The sequence below is a fragment of the Ostrinia nubilalis genome, chromosome 9 (genome assembly GCF_963855985.1).
Source record: "Ostrinia nubilalis chromosome 9, ilOstNubi1.1, whole genome shotgun sequence".
In the NCBI taxonomy this organism is placed as follows: Eukaryota; Metazoa; Arthropoda; class Insecta; order Lepidoptera; family Crambidae; genus Ostrinia; species Ostrinia nubilalis.
This window is the reverse complement of record NC_087096.1, coordinates 2,552,391-2,559,103: the sequence shown is the minus strand read 5'-3', so window position 1 is coordinate 2,559,103 and position 6,713 is coordinate 2,552,391. Positions and strand designations below refer to the sequence as shown.

The window sequence follows — 6,713 nt, the reverse complement described above, 5'->3', positions numbered from 1 at the left end:
TTCGACACTGAGCGACATTAAAAAGCGAAAGTAACGATCAATCAAAAGAATGATTTAGGGGATTGGTCCAGTCTGAAAACTGTTTCCATTCGTAGTTTTTAGCATTCGTTTTCGTTCAATTCTTCAAATATGTATTAAATTTACAAGTGGCTTAACCAGTGCGTACTTAGAGGTGTAAGGTAAAAAAAGTTTTGAATAATCTTAACTGTATTTTTAAGATGGCCATCTTCAGTGTCACTAATTTATATGAGAAAAATATTCAAAAATGTATCACCAGTGTGCACTATCCTTTGCTTTACGTTTATTGAACGAATCTCCCAGCTGCCACAGTGAGTGCGAGGGCTACACTGATTCGACTCATTCACAAGCTCCACACACCAGTGGCGAAAGGTACGTAAATAAATAACAAGTGTACAACACACCAGGCTATATTTTTGTTGAAAAATCACCGCTATCACGACTGAATAAGGTGTCCGAGTGTTCAGTTTTATGTGCCGTCTGTACCTATACCATACTCTATGAGTAAAGAAATAAGTACGCTACCGTAAATTGAATCATTTTTTACACGAGTTCGTTCCCTAAATTAACTTGATGATGGTTTTGTTTTGTGTCAGCAATTGTTTCTTAGTTTTGACAGTTGTTTTGCTCTAATTAAAAGAAAAAGTGATTTATTTTTTATTTCAACTGCAATGTTTCGTTCACTCTGTGTATAAATTCGAGTCGAGACTTCACCACTTCAACATTGAATAAAAACAATACAGAAACTGTATGAAGAATGCGACTAAGTATTATTCATTTTTATTGTCAATAGTTTACAAGCATTTCGTGACTACATATTATACGTCTTAGCCGGCTAGTATTATGTTTCAAGCGAATACTTAGCATCATGTTTCCTGTTTTACGAACTAGATATTTAACTTACAAATCAAAGTACCTCGGCAAAGTTATTGCTTCCATTTCAGGTTCATTTATTTTGTTTGTTCGACAAGTTCCCTCTTTGGTTAGGTTTTATTGGCGATCAAGCTGTAAGGAGATTTTGGAATGAATAAGTAGGAATAGTGTAATAAAAAAAGGTCAACTAAAAATATTCAAAATTGCCAATAACTCACATAAAGGGACATGAAAATAAACCATCTTTTTCACTTACATAAATCATTGTATGTACATATAGGTACCTACACTCTGTGTGAAAAACACCATCTCTTTCTATTGGATTCCTTATTGTTATCTTGCTATTCTATTACAAAAGTCGTAGGTGTCACCAATCATTTTATTCTGCGGTATACGCCTCAGTGGCTAAAGTGTGATTTCTCTGTCTTTTGTGCTACAAAGCCAACGCGCGCGCGGTAAGCAACAAAAATATCTAACAAATAATTCTCTACGTACAAGAATACCGAGTTTATTGGAATTTATTGACTTATTATGTACGAGTAGGTATGTTCAGAATTATTTCGAAATTACTTTTGTGCTTTGTACATTTTTCTCGGTTTACGCAAGTAGTAACAGGTATTTTTTGCAAAAATATTTGTTGTCAAATAATACAGGTAAAGTTAATTCATTAAAATAAGAAAAGAAAATTCATTTGTAAAAATTAGACAAAAAATAAAATACAGTTCATTGACTTGGTATTATCATTGATCTGCAAATAATTTCTTCGAATTCACGAGTAACTTAACTATTTTAATTTCAGCAGATGAATGGGAATGACAACCCAACAGAATCTTGAAATTAATTCTGCATTCATTTATAAGTTTTCCATCGGTAATAGGTAAAGTTTATTTATATGATCGGTTTACTTAGTTCCGGAAGACAAATAAACATTTAACTTTTTATCTAATGGTTAAGATAAACTTGTGACATGGCAATGATAAGTATTTACCTACTCATCAATAGGATAATTCAAACAGTATCAGTCCCTGTGATCAAAACAATAAACAAGATTCTATGCTAATCGTTTAACGTCAATTTCTGTAATAGTAATCAAAAATAAGTTTGGAACTTACATTAGGTTAGGTAGGTACTAAGGTACCCACTTAGTTACCTATGTAAGGTAGCTGTGTGCTAAATTGGTCATTAAAGTCTTAATGGGATGGACGCAGTGTGGATGGGTTTTTTGCATGGGATTCATTTAAATACCACCCGCTTTCCAGGAAAAAATAACTCAATGTTATGTTTAAATTTACATTAATTTAAAAATGGCGCGTGACACTTTTTGCGTGCACCATGCTTAACCACAGATTATACAGGGTGTGACTTCAAAGAAGTTGATTTACACATAGCCTATTAAATAAATAACTTTTTTTTAATGTTGACACACCTTTTTCGTGTAAGTTAAGCATTTTTTTATGATATTTAAAATGCAGATTGTACCTACACGAAGAAAACAGTGTAACCAGCTGAATAAATAAAATAATTGAATACACTTAATTCTTATCACTTTAGAGCACTATTTGTTTTATTATGTGGAGAAATACTAAAGGTATAAAGCAATAAAACGTCGGTGTTTATTGTAATAAAGTTAAATTGTACTGTACTGATTAGTAGATATTCATACTTTACCTATCTTGTTAAATTAATCCTTAAGGCGAATCGAAAGATAATTATTTCGATTGCATGTAACTAATTTTACCTTTTATGTTTATATGAATTGAGTATTTGAAATTAAATTGCGTGATAAATTAATAAAATTGCGACCTTAATAACTGGTTTGAACTATTGATATAAATATTTATTTATTTTATTTCGAATTTCGATTATCATAAATCCAACATATCCGGCCAGTGTGTTGTTTATAACTATTAACTTGTGAAAACTCATTTTTTTTAAGTCTAAACAGGATTTTTATTGTGATTTTTTTTAAGTTTAAAGAAGAACGGTCATCTGTGACCCAGGCCCGACAGAAACGAGACATACCTCAGTTTTTTTGTCATGTCTTAATTAGTTAAATTATATATTTTTTATATTCGAAATCTATGTATAACACCAAAATATTACCCTTTGTTTTTGTTCAGGCGTTATACAAAAACTAATACAAAATGCCTATTTATCACCAAAATTGGTAAATGTATGTACCTAAATGTCTATTACCGCTTCTATGGAATGTATCTAGGTGAACTGGAGATATATCCGGATTATACAGGGTGGAAACGAGAAGTTACAAAATCCAAAAATTCAATGTTACCAGCTTTCATAATCTGTAACCTATTATTGGTACCATTTGAAAGAGCTCGTAAAGCACTTTCAGAATCAGTAACTAGTTTTTCGATATCTTGTATAGTTTAGAAATAATCGAGTGAGATCATTTATCGTTCCATATGTATTTATACATCGATATCGAGAGATCGTGAAGATAATCGAGATCGTATAATCCGGATATATCTCCAGTTCACCTAGAACCACCCTGTATAATCCGGCTGTATCTCCAGGTCACCTAGATACATTCCATAGCAGCTGTAAAAGACATTTAGGTACATACATTTACCACTTTTGGTGATAAATAGGCATTTTGTATTAGTTTTTGTATAACGACTGAACAAAAACAAAGGGTAATATTTTGGTGTTATACATAGATTTCGAATATAAAAAATATATAATTTAACTAATTAAGACATGACAAAAAAACTGAGGTATGTCTCGTTTCTGTCGGGTCTGGGTTTTTTTTGTATGGGGCGTGACCGTTCTTCTTTTAGTCATGAAAACATGAAAATGTAGGCTGTTATAAATCAAGTAGATGCTTTATAATGTTTTTAAATAATTTTCCGTCCAAGAGTCGTACCTCTGGTGCTAAAAATTCAGATTAAAGTATGTTTTTGTACAGAAAGATATTGTGCTATGAATACATAAAATGTCCTTTCAAGGTATAAGATGAGGAGCCGCTAACCGCCCACCGCATTGTACGCAGTCTCGCCTACGCAGTCGCCGCTTGATTAATTTCAATTGAACGATTTCAATTTCACAGTTAAATAATTTTTTTCTTGCTCTTTATGAAATTGATTGTATATTCAGTAAGAAAGTTACATTTCGTACTTCAGTTACGGGACTATACTATACCCACCTCTCGTTCCCACCGCTGCAAGTCCTGTGTAGCCAGGATCTACAGCTTGACCAATAAAAACCCAACCAGTGAAGGTCAAGTTTGTCCTGGGGGAAAGTTAAACTGTCATGCACGTGTATTTACCGACGACACTTCACATTAGATTAAACATTTTTGTTGCAAAACAGCACTTATTACCACAGCATAGGTAGATGCCACAGTGTTTAGGTTGATGTGCTGTCGTCTTTAACTGTCGGCCGTTTGGTGTAGTGGTTCTAAAACGGACTATTGTGCCGAGAGGTCCCGGGTTCGATTCCGGGCCGGGCAGAAATTGAAATGATGAATTTTAATTTCTGTGACGGGTCTGGGTGTTACTATGTACCTACTTAAATGTATGTATGTTTTTAAAACAAGTATATAGCACCCATAACACATGCATATTAGCTGCTTACTTATTGGGGCTAGATAGCGCTGTGTGAAATTGTGTAAAGATATTTAATTAACTAACAATAGTCCCGGCACGCACGGATTTTGAGCGCTGAGAGAAAAATGCGCAGAAAGTTTTGTTGATGCTGTTTTCATTTGCAAACCTACACAACTTTAGTTAAAAAAATGTATTAAATGAATAAATAATTTATTTCAACGAATCGTTTACGTAAGCCCACATTATAAACTTCCACACTTCAGACCTTTTTGCGAGAATAAACTCTTTTATGATTTCCTTCTCAAACATCTAACCTAAGTATTTTTGTATACCCATTAATAATTAAATTATGTATTTCAGTGGTATACAGGGTGGCCAAAACAGTGAGATCTAAAAGAAAAATTTAGATTCCTTACATCAAGGTGTACCTAAATCACCCCCATGTATGTAATACGATTGTGCTTAGTTTAGGAGATAGAGTTAATTTTGTGACATTTTAAAATTTTATGACCTAGTAGGCTTTAAACATTTTTATCTTTTTTTTGGGTTGACTTTTTTCGGATTTCTTTTTTTCGACAGATTTGTTATTAATTGCAGATATTTAAAAAAAATAATCACCTTCCTAGCTTTGATTCAAGATACAAAAGTTTTGCTAGAAACATTAAAATTATGCTTTTATCAGAATGCTATCAAATTTTCAACTTAAAAGTTTAAGTAAAAAAAAGAACTTCCATAGGTCCAAAACCATTTTAAAAACTGCGCCGTTTCCTGAACATTCATAATAATACAAAAAAACATGTACTTAATGGGCCACTATTTCCTGTAATCGGTCCACTAAAGTGGTAAGTCGGAGATTCCGTTACATGTTTTTGACTTTCTTAGAGTGAATTTATATTGAGAATCCTCTAAGTTTACATTACGTAGAACAGATTTAGAGCAGCAACTGGACAGAACATGTTTTTATTTTCAACGAGGAAGCTCTTGCCCTTCATCACACCTGGCGGAAACTGATGATTAGGCTGAAGGTGGAAGGGAACTTCAACTACAGAGGAACTATAGCTTACTACCTCCCAATGCCGGAATACAGTAATGCTATTAACATTATTGTTATAGTGACAGACTTAGGAAAATAGAGTTGCTAGCCAGGCAGACTTAGATCAAACCCTACCGCCAACTAAACCGAGCAGAAAATTTCACCTCGACTGGGAATCAAACCCGGGACCTCTGAAACTTACCTCTTACCACTTGAAGACAGAGGCAGTTGTTACATTTTACTGTTACCCTTGAAATACCTACTACAGTGAGAAGAAGAAGGAGGGATATTTGGTTTATGTTCATTAAAACTTACTTAAAATAACAATGTGTTCCAGAATTTGGAGGTAGGAAGCCATAGTTCCTCTGTAGTTGTAGTTCCCTTCCACCTTCAGCCTAATCATCAGTTTCCACCAAGTGTGATGAAGGGCAAGAGCTTCCTTGTTGAGAATAAAAACATGTTCTATCCAGTTAATGCTCTAAATCTGTTCTACGTAATGTAAACTTAGAGGATTCCCAATATTAATTCACTCTAAGAAAGTCAAAAACATGTAACGGAATCTCCGACTTACCACTTTAGTGGACCGATTACAGGAAATAGTGGCCCATTAAGTACATGTTTTTTTGTATTATTATGAATGTTCACGAAGCGGCGCAGTTTTTAAAATGGTTTTGGACCTATGGAAGTTCTTTTTTTTACTTAAACTTTTACGTTGAAAATTTGATAGTGTTCTGATAAAAGCATAATTTTAATGTTTCTAGCAAAACTTTTGTATCATGAATCAAAGATAGGAAGGTGATTATTTTTTTCAAACATCTGCAATTAATAACAAATCTTTCGATAAAAAGAAATCTGAGAAAAGTCACCCCAAAAAAAAGATAAAAATGTTTAAAGCCACTAGGTCATAATATTTTTAAATATCACAAAATTAACTCTATCTCCTAAACTAAGCACAATCGTATTACATACATGGGGGTGATTTAGGTACACCTTGATGTAAGGAATCTAAATTTTTCTTTTAGACCTCACTGTTTTGGCCACCCTGTATGTATGTAAAGTACCTAGGTAACCGACACTTTTAAAGACATTATGTAAATACGCACACTCTTTCCAGAAAATAAAAAGAGTAGGTACAAAATTGAAACGGTACTAATCAGGCGGTCTTCCAGAAAACAGTATCACACTTAGAAGTTTTCTATCTTTTATAACGTAAGCAATGAAAC

The 6,713-nt window shown here is 33.3% G+C and overlaps 1 protein-coding gene across 1 annotated transcript in view; it reads left to right on the top strand.

Annotated features, from left to right (window-relative positions):
* The first annotated feature begins 296 nt into the window (after positions 1-296).
* Positions 297-6,713, top strand: part of LOC135074372 (galactokinase-like) — a 50,900-nt gene continuing 44,483 nt past the window's right edge. The window contains exon 1 of the mRNA XM_063968639.1: positions 297-390. The gene's annotated coding sequence lies outside the window, so the exon portion shown is untranslated. The remainder of the gene's footprint in view (positions 391-6,713) is intronic.